The sequence below is a fragment of the Sminthopsis crassicaudata genome, chromosome 5, assembly GCF_048593235.1.
Source record: "Sminthopsis crassicaudata isolate SCR6 chromosome 5, ASM4859323v1, whole genome shotgun sequence".
Classification (NCBI taxonomy): Eukaryota; Metazoa; Chordata; class Mammalia; order Dasyuromorphia; family Dasyuridae; genus Sminthopsis; species Sminthopsis crassicaudata.
In genome coordinates this window covers 73965680-73980814 of record NC_133621.1, presented here as the reverse complement: position 1 = coordinate 73980814, position 15135 = coordinate 73965680, and the positions used below count along the sequence as shown (strand labels likewise).

General features: G+C 35.3%; 1 long non-coding RNA gene across 1 annotated transcript; it reads left to right on the top strand.

Annotated features, from left to right (window-relative positions):
- Positions 1 to 5992: 5992 nt before the first annotated feature.
- On the top strand, positions 5993 to 14687 carry LOC141544747 (uncharacterized). The gene is made up of 3 exons (XR_012482781.1): positions 5993 to 6120; positions 9467 to 9605; positions 12581 to 14687. It is a non-coding gene; the product is annotated as an uncharacterized LOC141544747 (long non-coding RNA).
- Positions 14688 to 15135: the final 448 nt, after the last annotated feature.

Sequence of the window (15135 nt, the reverse complement as noted above, 5' to 3'; positions counted from 1 at the left end):
AAACCATGGACTTTGGTCCACATTGATTTGGATGTTTGGTTGGATTTTAGCCCTTTTCCCTTGGCACAGATTTTTTCTCCCTAGAGTTAACTCTAGTAACCAGTACTCACAAGTTCCTTTGGTAGGTATGACAATGTTATCTGAAATTTCCTAAATAGCTCATGACAATGGTGAAATCACTTTGGGGAGTAGGACAAGAAAAGCTTGTTAAGGGGGACCGCAAAATACTTTGATTTGATTTTTAAAATTGATTTCCAATCAACAAAGTAACAATTCTTTTAAAACTGATTTATACAGCTCAGTGCTCCTCTGAGTGCTTAAAAATGAATCCAATTAATCTATTTTATTTCTTATGTGCCTCTCCATTTTAAACTTAATGATTTATTTCTATTACTATTGAATAGGAGGAAAGAAAGGTTTATGGGGGATTCAGAATGGAAGAAGATTGAGAAACACTGTGGTAGAGTTATTTGCTAAATTAGAAAGCTACTTATCACCCTCCCCTCAGGGGGCAAATGTCTAAGGAATGGGCTGTATACTAAGGAGTAATCTGCACTTTGCAGGAAACAGAAGTCTAGGACTCTAGCAATGGTTGAATCCTGGAGAAGCACATATTTGTTCATAGATATCTATCTATCAATTTTCCAAGGGATGGGTCAAGGTGGACTTGATTGTTTTTTTCCTCTATCTATTATCAAGAAGGTTGGACAATTGTTCCATAGGATAGGAAGACAGCAGCTATTGCCCATAACCCTGGCAAGGGCACCCACATCTCTTCCCTTCTGCAGTTGACTCTAATCAGCCTATAAAAGCAAAAATAGCCTGGGCTTAAAGAATTGTTATTAATAGATCCAATTTCATACCATAATGACAAATGTAGTTAAGAGGAAAGATAGAAAGAGAGAGGGAGAGACATATAGAGAGAAACAAAGACAGAGACAGAGACAGACACAGACACAGAGAGACACAGAGAGAAAGATACAGAGAGACAAAGACAGAGACGGAGAGATTGAGAGAAACCTAAGAGACCTTCTTATGGTTGAACAGTGCAGCTTTGGGTAATTTATGTGATTATGTTTGAGGGTCTATGTTTTTCTCTGGGGAAAGCTTGATGCAGGGGAAAAGGTGATAGATTCTTGAAGGCATAACAAATATGCAAGAGTTGATTCATTGTACTTCTGTGTCACTAGGTCAATGTTCTCTTGTATCTTTAAATATGTATCTTGGAGGTTGTACCAAATAACATGAAACCTATCAAATGACATAAGATACCAAACTCAGGATACCTCTTATTACACAATGTGGAGGACTTTCTTCTGAAGTTCAAGGAGATTTCTGATTACCATCTATCCCTCTTCCTCCTCTTTTCACTGATTGCTAGAAGCCTGTTGTACAAATGAGATGGAGGGGTTAAAAAGAAAAGCAAGATGTGCATAATGGAAATCCATAACTTCATATATGGCTCATTTTCTATTCTGTATGTGCTTATATAAATATATAAATACATACCCATTTATATGGACATGTATTTTTTTTAGTGCTTGTTAAAGTTTTGAATAAATATAATAGTAAAGGAATGAAATGGGATTGGGAAGGAGCTTGCTGGAACTCAGGAAGATCTATATCTGATCTTCCCTCACTTCCTATGTATGTACATAGAGAATCAATATATGTAGAGGTACACAGAAGTAGAAAACTACCCATGATCTAACTTATCTATTGCTGTTGTTCAGTCAATTTTTTAGTCATGTTTGACTCTTCATGACCCATTTTTGCAGTTTTCTTGGCAAAGATACTACAGTATCGCATTTTATAGATGAGGAAATTGAGGCAAACGGGGTTAAGTGACTTGCTTAGAGTCACAAGATAATATGTATCTAATGTCAGATTTGGACTCAATTCTTCCTTATCTCAGGCCCAGAAATCTATCTACTGTGATACTTAATTGCCCAACCTGCTTAATATTATAGACAAAAAAACCAAACCACCTCTTTACCTCCCATTTTCACTCATTCACAGGAGAATTACTTCTCATTACCCATTTTCACCTATATTTGACATCTGCAATGAAACTTCCCATATCCTAACTATCAAATATTTCAAATAATATAGACTCAGAGGATCTCTGGGAAATTCTGAGAACTTTGCCACCAGCTTAGAAAATATGAAAGGTCTGGAAATTCCTTGTTATCTTGATGGTAATATCTTAGTTTCCCCATAGATTGTAATATCTTAGTTTCCCCATATACTCACATTGTGCATTGCTGTTCTGTCAGTTATTGAATTGTTGGCCACTGAAATTGATTGAATGGATAATTGAGGAGTCAAAGAACATGATGGTTTCTGTAATATATATGAAAACTAAAAGTGTAGGAAAAGACCAGGTTGAGAAGAGCTTTAAAGGCTAAACAGGAGTTTATATTTGGGCCTATGGATAATGAGGGGATTATTGAGGGGAAAGGTTAAATGGGGAGAATTTTATTTTATTAGAATCACATTAAAGATCATAAATTGAAATAGAGAGATCCTTGAATCAGGGAGATCAATTAATACTCTATTGCTATAGTCCAAGCTAGAGAGGGTAAACTTGAAATAGAGTAGTATCTGTGTGAGTGGAATGGAATAAATGTGAAAGACATGGATCTAGAAATGACAAGATTTAGTAATTGAGCAGTTATGGGGATGAAGAAGAATAGAAAGTTAGAATGGCATGAGGTTGAATCTGGGTGACCTCAAGGATGCTGAAAGTAATAGAAAAGTTAAAAAGAGAGGTGCTTTGTAGGGGTAATAATGAGTTTTGTTTGATCTATGTTGACTTTGAGATACCCATATGACATCTAGTTCAAAATGTATAATGGTAGTCAGTACTGTGGCATGGTAGCTCAGAAAGATGGATTTGTTGATCTGGGAATCTTCACAGAGATGATAATGGATCCCCAAAATGTGATAAAATCACTAAGGAGAAGAGTATAGAGAGCAAAGAGAAGAGAGATCAGGTCAAATCCTGGGGAGGTACTCCCAGCCATTATCTGGAGAAGGAACTAACTATCCCTAACAATTGCCTCCCAAAGCAGGTAAGCTAGTCTAATGGAAACAGCAAGACATTGCAAGATATAGACAAGAGGCAGCATATGTTATTAGGCAAGTCAAGCCAACTTGACTTCGGTAGTGATTCCCAGCATGTAGAGACATCTCCTGGGGAGGAATCCCTATGGAGATGCATCTTGGCAACTGCTAAAGGTACTACAGCCAGAGCTACAGAAAACTCTGAAGTGAAAGGCCTTGTTTCCAAATTCTGTAACACCATCAAAAAAGGTTCCATGTCAGCAAGTGGTACTACTTTATTAGTGCAGATGACATTTTATAAAAAGCATTACCATTTGTTTTCTTTGTTGCTGTGCCCTAAGAACAACAGAATTTTTCCCTTTGATTTACAACTGAAATTTTAAATATGTGTTATCTCTCCATTAAAATGTGAATTCCTTGAAAGTAGAGAATGTCTTAATTTTCTATGTGTATCCCTAATATAGCCCTTTACATAAGGTAAGTGCATAATAAGTGCTTCATTCATTTATCTAAGCTTCTTGATGACAAGAATCATTTTCCATATTCTTTCTATTCCCAGCATTTAGTACAGTCCCCACTATATTTATTATGAAGATAGTTATATTCATTGTTTTTATATAGATTAAGTATTTAATAAATGTTTGTTGAATTAAATGGCCTAAAACTCAAACTGTACCTTTTCAATCTTTTCCATTACTGTTAATTGTAGGTAGTCAGGGAAAATAATTATGCAAAATTTCCTTGACTCAAATTGAGGGCAGAGCTGCCTCTAAAACCTGGTGAATGATCAGGGATATAGTTATAAAAATGCAAGCATGGCACAGCATACCCTGTATTTACTCCAATAAGTGCAGGCCATCTTACTGGATCATTGATTTAGGTTTGGCAGCACATATTAGGGGAAAAATGGCAACTGATCCAATGGCCTTCCTGCTGTTGCTGAATCAAGAGTGGGCATTTTTATCAGAAACATAGCTGATGTACACATTAGCACACAGCAAAAGTGGGGCCTAGTAAAGACAAACTGCTGGCATAGCTTTGGGGAGGTAGTTAGTGTTTGACAATGATTTTTTGCTGATACTTCCAGTAGTTTGCTTCTTGATCCTGGGCAGACCTTTTAGGATTGATATCTCCATTCTATTCTCTGGATTCCTTCCTCCATTGATGACAGGCCAGGAGATATAGTGATTTGGACAATCTGGATTCAAATACTATTTCTGACATGTTCTAACTGTTTCCATGGTCAAGCCATGTCACTTCTCAATGCCCCAGTAAGTTTTTAAGACAGTGTTACAGAGAAGATTCAAACCTGTCTGTAGGCTTCTTACATGAAATCACAAGTCTATTTAAAAACATTGCTGTCTATTCAAGAAATCTTGGGTTCCTAAAAAACCTGGTGTCTAATCTTTGATTTGTACTCACTCTAATTCTAATTTGAGGCATGTCACTTTTCCCCAGACAGAGATTTTCCCACGCCCCAATGGGTTTCTTAATCGGTGCCACCTGTCGACTTTCCTTCTTTGCTGACCCCATATTCAGGGTAGAGGTGATAGGATAAGCATAATCAGTTATTTTGACCAAAAAGAGTCACATAAACAGGATGAAGAAAAAACTCCAAAGAGAGAAATATTTTATTCTTTCTCCTAAGAACATAGAATGGAAAATCACAATTCAATTATAAATCAAAATAAATATTTTGTGTATTAATGGAAAAGAATTAGTTACTTTAAGACCTGGATGGAGCTATGTTCCTTGATTGTCTTAACTCAAACTCTAGGGACAGACAACTTGTTTTCCTTGACACTTCCTATCCTGAGGTTCAGGACTTCTTACTACCTTCTGGTCTCCTGAAATCTGGCTTTCATCCAAGGTCTTCAGTTATTTCTTCCATTGCTTTTTGTTTGCTTTATTTGTCTCATTTTGACCTGGATTATATCCTTGTTTTTATTCATTTCCTATCCAGAAAGGCTATGTGATATACAAGGTAAGGTACAAGACCTGTATTCAGAAAGACCTGAGCTGAAAAACTGCCTTTGAGAGAAGGGTTTATTTCATTCTTTCTTTGTCTATCCTTAGCAGTTGGTACATAGTAGGTTCTTAATTTAAAGCCTATGGCTTACTAGCTGTATGACTCTGGGAAAGTAATTTAATGTTTCTGAATGCCCAATTCCCTGCTTTATAAAATAAAAAGATTTGATTTGAAATTACTTCAATTCATTATTATTATATCCATATATATCATATATGTGGATATATTTGTGTGTGCATTTATATACACATGTATGAGTATATCTATATCTATAGCTATAGCTATATAAACTCACACATACATACCATCTTTAGTCAGAAGAAGCAAGGCAAGTAGATACTGAAGTAGATACTGAAGGCTTTGTGTACAAAGCATGTTTGCTTGCATATTATCTCCCTTTTTAGAATGTAGGCTCCCTGAAGGCAGAGAACATATATTTTCCTTTCTTTCCACCCAAACACATGATAAATATTTGATGAAAATGATGAAAGGAACCTTTAAAATAGTAATAGCCCAACTTTAGTATTTTTGACTTCTCTGCCTCTTACACCAATAAGTGGAACTCACAATATCTCCTCTGACTTGTTTATCCTGCTCCCACTGGATCTTAACTATCAAATCCTAAGGTTGGACTTGACGTCCAACTTGACAAAATACAAACTTGGTCATTTAGAAGACCACTTTTATTCTTTACCTTGATTTCAGACTTCTCTATTAGCACTGTTATAATTAGGGATGAAGAGGGTTGCAGCTGATCATAGGGGTATGGTAATGTAGGAAGCTTGACAGTGATTAGCATCAGCTGCAAGTAATTTCACTTTATGTAGGTGGAAGCTGTTTGGAGGGTATATAATGAAAATCTGAAAACAGAAGCTTTCTAGCTATGAAAATTACTTTATTTTCTCATATAACAATACGAGAGTGCTGATTGGAGGAAATTGAATGCGGGAAACACAAAAGAATGTAATCTTTTATACCATATAGAACCAGTCATATATATGTTTTTGGAGTCTGGCTTCTCTCATGTGAGTATTTTTTGTGTCTCCCTATCTGGTAGGATTTAACTCTTCTCTCCAAGTGGTGTGTTTGTGTTCTATGTGGAATGTGGCAACTAGGGGTTTGTCATTGTCATAGCTACCATGCAGTGGTTAGTTCAGTAATTAAAGGGATTCTGTCTGTAATCAAATATTTAGAGTTGGGAGGGATCTCAGAAGTATCTGGTTCATTGATTTACAGATGAGAATATTGAGACAAAATTAAATGATTTGTCTAAAATTAAACACATAAAAAAGAGAACCAAGATTTGAACCTGTCCAAATCAAGTGTGCTTCCTATTCCTCTCTCTGTTCCTCTCCTTATTCCTTTCCCTGTCCCTTTTACTTTCCTCTGTGCCTCCCCCTTTCCCTTCTCTTTCCTCTTATTGTTTTCTAATACTACTCATGTACTTTGATATTTGCTGCTTCTGATTGAGGTATTTCTTTTCTCCCAAGCCAATGGTTGGCTTTAGGCACTTACCAGTGTCTTTGACTAGAAAGATACTGATAACAAGAAGCAATAATGAATGACCTAAATTCTTATTCCCTTTAACCTCTTCTACCTCACCTTTACAGGTGGTAAAAGAAATAGTCTGCAGTGATATTAGTAAATGAAAAATCATATTTGGTACTCTCTCATTGTACTTAAAAGTTCTATGGGAGGAGAATGACTAAACTCATCAATTTGGCAAAGATGATAAAGGGCAAGAGGGGTTATACAAAACAGGAACACCAATACAGCATTGGTGGAATTGTGAATTGGCCCAATCATTTTTGCAAACAATTCAGAACTATGTAAGTGTAATTCCTAAACTGTTCTACTCAATGACCTAATGATTCATCATTAGGACACATACCCCAAGAAGAGCACTGGTATAAAAAAAGAGTCTGATATGTAACAAGATAGTCTTATTTAAAAAAAAAAAATCTAAAAACCTGAAAACCTTCTCATTGAAGGTTGAATTGAATAGATTGATGATTGATAAATTGATATATGTAAATGTAATAGAATATTAATAACACAAAAAAAGCAAATATGAGGAAAAACATGTTAATGTATGAGTGAAGACATATGGAATATAAAGAGACCCATCACTGAAGAGCAACTGAACTCAGAGTAATTGTAATTTGCAATCTTGGTTCCAGAGAACAGATGCCATAACATACATGACTCCTCTTGGTAGACAGGTGGAATATTGTAGGTGTTGGAATGTTATATACATTTTTAGACTGTTGCTTTGTCAGTTATTCTGTTTTCTTTGTTCAGACCATTCAGTGGTGGGGGGTGTAAATATGTTGGCAAAGACTGATTTAAAAGTGGCACCCATTTTATAGAAAATGGATTGAAAGGCAGATTAATCTTTAAAAAGACAGATATTTCAATTTGTCATACTTAGGGATGTTCTTAGAATGGTTACTGTACACATTGAGTCACCACAGGGCTTCCCAGTGAGAATGTATTCCTGTACAATAAAAATATACAAAGGAGAAGGTATCTTCTAAACTAGACTATTGTAGCCATGCTGTCTTGTCTCTTTGAGGGTAGCTAATATTTATTTGTATAGAACTTTAAGGTTTTTAAAGTGCTTTAAAATTTTAATCTCATTTATTCTTATAACAACCTTGAGAAGTAGTAGGTGCTATTAGTTTTCAAACTTTATTGATGAGTAAATTGATTCAGAAAGTAATTGACATGCTCAGGGTCACACAGCTACTATGTATCGAGGCTAGATTTAAATTTGGTTCTCTCTTCTTTTATAATAACTGTACTTGTTACCTTCTTGCTTTCCTTGCTGGAGTTAATGGAGAGAGAAGAGAAATAAATCTTTAGGATAATGGGAAGTGATTATATATCAAAAGTACACATTAAACTTTTATTGAAGTTTCGAATCTACAAGACTTTATTTAGAAGATATGTGGTGGACAAGTCATTAGAAAATCATCAGGAATATGACCAGGGGAATGCAAACTATCATGGGAAGAGATCCATTCTAAGTTCCCTGTACAAGATTTTACCATTCTGCTTCCCTGTATTGCCTTCTAGGAGCCATAGCAGCAAGATAGATGTAGACTATAGGGATAATATTGAAGTAGACACAGGATGAGCATTGATGAGCCTAATACAATGTAATAAACACTACTATTTCATTCTCATTTAAAAAATCATTTTTTAAAAGAATCTGTAGTTTATAAGTGACAAATAGCATTAACTTTTCCATGTACAAAGAGTAGAAGCTTGTGTGTGAAACCCACAAATCTCTATTACAGTGTTTTAAAAATACATATAAAAATTCAACAAGTGAATTTAAAACTGTCCTACTTATCATGAAATTTTTGATCAATATATTTATCTCATCTACTTCATCTCATATTCTTTCAAATATTTTTCTTTATTCACTTAATGAGCATCTATGCAATCATTGTAATCTACAAAAGAGAACAGAAAAGGTCTTCCTCATCATTCTTCATTATATCCTTCAAAATCTTGACAGTGCAGGGCAGTGAAAAGATATTGGAACTAGAATCACAGAACTGGAGTTTTATTCTAGGACTTGGCAAACTACATGAGACCAAGTAGGTATTTAGTAAGTATTTATTGATCACTTCTCTAATCTCTTAACTCTTTATGGATTTTGGAGCAAGTGACAACTTCACAAGGTCTCAGTTTGCTGATATGAAAAATTAAGGTCCTTGGACTACATGATCTTTCATGTTCTTTTCATTTCTAGATCAATGATCTCTGAGCTAAAAAAAAAGCATGATGTTAGTATTTCCCATCTCTAAATAACCCTTGAAAATCTGTATTGTCAAATCTGCTAAAAAGTTGATTATTGGACTCATTCCTAAATTAAAAAGATTCCCTTGAAGTGAATTGAAGGGCATATAACATCTGCCCTTGGTCATGGGAATTGATAATAAAAATATACTCCTTGTAGCACATGACATGCCTCAATGCTATCCTGTTATTTGAGAAGAAAAGGGAAAAAAAGAACCTTGCAAGATGAAAAGAGTGCCTAAAGGAACAGTAAGAACTGGTGTGACATCTGCAGTTCATGCTGTGATTCCAGGAGTAAATTGTTCTCAAATTAGAAAAACTGGTCAGAAGCCCTTTCAGTCAATGCCTAATTCGACTTACAGGTTGATTGTCTGCTGCTACCTTAATTACTACCTTAATGAATAATTTTGATGATAAATTTCTTTTATTTTGCTCATAAACAAGGTCATTAAATTAAGGTCCTATGTGTAAGGAGAGAGAGGCCACAAGATAGTTTCAGATGAATTCATTGGCCGAGTTTATAGAGGTTTCAAATTGAAGGTAACCTTGTCTTTTTCCTAGAACCCAGAAATATAGCAGCTCTGTGTCTACACTGTGAGAGATGTTCTAGAATGTTGGGCAAACAAACCAATGGGTTATGATTTCACCAGTATATGAAACTCCTTTCAATGAAGATTGCAAACCATCAGTGACATACAAGGTAAATTCTATAGATTTGTCTGAGGTTTATAGAAGACCAGAAGCATCCTCCATTGACACTCATGTAATTTTTTAATATGTTATAAGGTTGAATGGACCAATAGGAATCAGGGAATGACTTGTCTTTCAAAAGAAAGAATAACTACTACTCTTGAGATATCATACATCACAGAGAATGCTTAAAGGCACAAGTCAATTTTGAATTGCATGTTTTTTGCTTGTTTTCAATAAAAAGTATTAAGGCCACAGATTTAGATGGGGTGAACTGACTTCCTCAATGTCATATAGTTAGCATAGCCTTGGAACGTGGACCCTTCTGCCTCTGCCTCTGCATCTGCTATGCACACTGACTCATCAGGTAACTTATTCCAACAGCTATTCATTTGGGTCATCCCAAATGAGATATATCCCATTATGATGCCTCGCGTGGTTTTTGTTGGCAGTGGCAATTCCACTTGGATGGGATTGGAACATTTCTGGTTTTGAGGTTGCATCAGTCCACTGGAATAAATGAAGATAATCATATCTCTGTTCTGTGGTAATAGAGTTTATATTCATTTTTGTATATAATTGATGTTGTTTTCCTGCTTGTCAGAGGTCAAGGCCAGATGCCTGAACTTATTTTATTTTCAGTCCTGTTTCACTGGGACTCTGTTGATACCAGATCCATTCTCCCTCTGCCTTGGAAGATTTTTGTTCAATCCATAGGTTGCTTTTGCAACCTATTCTGTGTTCATTTGCATTTCTACTTGATTTCTTTGCTCTGATAACTTCAAAGGGAGTTGTATTTTTTATTCAACTCCTGGGAGAATGTGACAAGATTGAAAAAGGCTCTTTAGTTCTAAGTGTAAGATTTTTTAAAATGTTGACTATAAATGTGATTTGTCAAAGAAAAAAATCTTTGCAGATTATTTTGAGTGGGTTTACCTTAAACCCACTATATAATGGATTGAGGTAGAAAGTGGAAGTTAATCAAATTATTAAAGGATTTTTAATTTTATAGAACACTTCATAGATTTTTTAAAAGTTTAGGGTCTTAGAAGTTATTTTGTCTTACACCCTCATTTTACAGATAGGAGATGGGTGCTTGAGAAAGTCAAGTGACATATGCAAAGGTTGCATAAGTAATATGGGGCAAGGACAAGATTTGAATCCAAGTCCTCTGACTGCAAATCAAGGCTGCATTCTAAAAGAGATTAGGAATTAAAAGGCAAAAGGATATTGCCCGAGGGACTGAAAATATTTGGTTGTGCCTCTGCTTTGATTTAAATCTAATGAATAGGTTCAACCTAACTTTTCTCTCTGGGTCAGTAGTGATACATCCTCTTTCACCCAATACCCCATAGAAGTAGAATCCTTTATCTCCTAGACACCTCCTATCTTTTTCTCTCTATTGCCCAAGAATTTCTCTCTATTGCTCAGAGTGATGGTGGTTCTTTTCAAAACTGACTTATCCACCACTATCCAATTTTATAGACTTTTCCTTAGTAAAACTTTCTCTTTTGGGGGGAGAGGTGGAGAAATCTAGTAGGCTCCTTCACTTAACTAGTCTTGAGAAATGAAAATGTATTAAAGGGTGCTAATGTGTTCATGGATCCTTACCTCCCAAATAGTGTTTGTATGTTTAAAATGGCACTTTGGAGGCAATGTTTTATTTCAAATGACCTTAATTGCAAGAGAATTTCATAAATATCTGACAACTCATGTCTTCCTTTTTATGCTTTGTTTATTGTTAATAATTTGAGAGTCAAACAAGGTCATCTCTATTATAATTTTCAGATAAATAGAAATAAGTATAGAATACACACACACGTACACACCCCTATTTGTTTCTATTAGTGGCCATCTCTGGTGGGGGGAAAGGAAAAATTTACATGATAGTTTTTTTGTATATTTGAAAGGAAAAGCAAATTGTGAATGGTAGACTTGCAGTTTTATATGCAATCATCTTTTTTTAAATAATGTATTATGGAAAAGCTTGCTTTAGTCTATAAATTAAAAATAAAATAAAAATGTAGTGAATAGAGACTCATATTTATGAGAGGCACCTCATTGGAAGAGAACCCTTTAAGAAGTACTTTGATCAATTGAATCAAATGATATTTTATAGTTAACTAGGAAGCACAGAAGGCTCTTGTATTTTTTATGTTTTAGTTGTGTGACTTAAAATATAAAATCTAATGGAATATTACTTTGAAAAGTTGTTTTTTCTCTTCAAATATCATTAATGAAAATGCCCTTAAAGCATTTGTAAATTATATTCAAAAACCTATATAAATGGAAAAGTAGATTTATAGGTTAGGGATTATGCTTTTTAATTTTTCCCCACACATACATAAGTTAAAAAGATTCAAGGTTTGATCCTTACACATAATTGCTATCTTTGACTTTTGAGAGAACTCATCTTTTATTACTTCATCTTGGACAAGGATCTTCTTGATATACGCTTGATTTTGTCTTTACCTTTATTTCTTTTAGCTGGTCTTTTAACCTTCTCTAGAAGTCTGAAGTTATTGACTGTTTAATGGAGCACAGAAGCCATGTATATTTAAGGGTATATGGGGTATTCAGGAAGAGCTAGTTTCTCTGGAGTGAGGGCTTGCTGATCTTTTTTTCAGGGTTGCTTATCCATCTTTGGTGTTCACCTTTATCCACCTCAACTGTGCTCCAAGAAACTGTGTAGTATGCACAATGACTACATCTGGGTAAAACCCTCTTGGCAGAGGGCTGAACCAGGCTGAGGTTAACAGAGGGATCTTAAATCTTTCTGTGAGTTAGGGAGATGTCTACCCTAAGCATGTGAAAACTTCTTCTAGTAGAATTTGTGGATGAAAATGATTTGTTCTAATGGCCATGAAGGAAGCTTAAAAATGTGGTGCATTTAGAGCTTATTCAGATATTGAAGACCCCAAGATCTTCCAGGATATCCTGAGTCATCACCAATCATCTTGTATTTTGTTTTGTCTTGTCTTCCAGACTCGGTAAGAGGAAGTAAGGCTGATGACTTTGTCCAACCCTGCCTTACTCAACCCAATTCACACATGACTCAAGATATCACCTGTGATGTCATGGATCCTCTTCAAAACAAAGGATAAACAACCATACACACATAAGAGTAGGGCGCCACCCCATTAATTTAATCAAAAAAGTCCAGATAATTCAATTGAATCAGTAAGATTGAATGAAGACAGATGTCAGACCACAAAAATGACTTATTCTAATGAAAGAAAATCCCATAGTTCTGGACCTTTCTGTGTTTAGTTCAGCAAGCTGATTTGATATTTTACATTTCCCAACTGACCAGGAAAGTGGTGACCAAAAGGGGTATAGGGTGTGTTCAGGGAAAACTAGTAGCTCTGGGCAGAGGGCTGCTAAGTCTTTTAAAAGGCTGCCTTTGGTGTTTTGCTATGATATCCACCTGATCCATTTAACTCTCACCTGTGGCTGCATGAAGCTATAGCACTTGCAGTAACCACATCATGGTAAACCATTGAGATGGGCTAAAACCAGATTGAGGGTAACCAAGGGGTCTCAAACCTACAAACCTAGGGTGTGTGTATCCCAAGCATGTAAACACTTCCCCTAGTGGGATGGGTAGAGGAGAACAATTTATTCCAACAGTCATGAAGGTAGGTAAAGTAGTGTTGTGGAGGGGTTAGACCTTAGTTAGACATCAAAGACACCAAGGTTATCCACTGCATCTTGAGTCATTCTTGGCCATCTTAATTTTGACCTGTCAGTGGACAGTGGTGGCTCTGGAGGAGTGAGGTCAATGATTGTGCAATCCTGCCTCTTATTTAAATCCAATTTACAGAATAATTGAATCAAAAGGTAGTCAAAGAGTGATAAAAAGCTTCTTAGCAGGAATTGCTCTAGGGAAAGAGGATGGGGAGAGTAGAAATTAATTTTCTTTCTCTCTCTTTTCCTCTGTATATGTGTATCTTAATCTTTGGGTGTCTCTCTGTCTTTGGTTCTCTGTTTCTCTTTCCCCCCTAACTCGACAAGATCATGACCATACACACTTCACTAAGTTGGAAGATATAAACATCACAAGATTATTGCCTCAGAATCTCTGGAGCAACAGTAGTTACTGGCAACATCAACATCCCGAACCAAAAGCAACAATGAGCCCAAAGCAGATATGCCAAGAAAAGAGAGCATTAGGACTTTACAGATAAAATGACCCTTGGAGCTTAGATAAGAGCTACAATGAAGAGAAACTTCATGAGGATTAGACAAAGAGACATTGAATAACTGGGAGCTATGTATCCTTTGGTCACATGTTCTCTTTGTATGACCTCACTTCCCCAAAGGACCTTGTGTATGTGTGTAAGTATGCCTCTAGTTTGGTGGATGTTTCTATAACATCTGTCTTAGCTCTACCTGTTTTTAGCAGGTAGTTACAGGTTAGTTAATTCTGGCTGATAATGAGGAAGCAAACTGGTGATTTCTTAGAAGTGACAGTCCAAAAAATTCTAGCCCCTTAGAGTTAGTTAGCCTTAGAAACTAGAGGGGTGCTACTTTTGGGGAACCACACATAGAGACAGTTGGCAAAATAGATAGTGATAGGTCCAGAGTTAAAAAAAAAAACTAAGTTCAAATCAAGCCTCAAATTTATATCATTTAATTGCTGCTTGCCTCAGTTTCCTCAACTCTAAAATAGAAATAAAAATAGTACCTACTTCCAAAGTAGTTCCTACTTTGAGGATCAAATTAGATAGCTGTAAAGCACTTAACACAATGCCTAACACACAGTAGCCACTTAAGAATTGAAGTTCCCCTTCTTTTTTCCATGAATTTTTTTTGATTGGGGAATTAGATTCAAAAGCTATACACATTAAAAAGAAGAAAAAAAAAATAAACATATATAACAATTACCAAAAGAACAGGTAAAATTGCTTTTGATCCTAGAGCCAGTAGGGAACTGCTAAAGCTGTTTAAGTGGGGAATAACACAGTCACATGGATACTTTAGGAATATCAAAACAGTAAATACAATAGAAGCTCAAAGAAATAAAAGAAAGATCAGTTATTGAGTGACCCAAGTCAGAAAAAGCTTCACAGAGAAGGTGCTTTTTTTTTTTTTTTTTTTTTTTGGTGGGGGGAATATTAAAACATGTATTAAAATTAAAAAAAAATTTTGAATACACTTGTAATAATTTCAAATTTTCAGCCAACTTTAAAACATATCAGTAGATCTTATTCTTATAAAATGTACTAGGTAGTTGTTTTATAATTTCTCTCTTGTAGAATTCATTTCAATAAGCATATGTTAAGTACCCACTTATGTTAAATTGTGTGTAAGATGATAGGCATTTAAGGACTAAAATAAAACTCGCTGCCCTCAAGGAATGTATATTCTTCTGGAATGAAACAATATTCACACACTTAAATGTATATATGCATATATATATATATACATATGCATATATATGCATAAGATGACATGCACAGATAATTAAAAACCACATACAAAACATTCACTGTTAATAAATGGGAAAATCAGAAAAGGCCTCTTTTAGAAATTGGTGA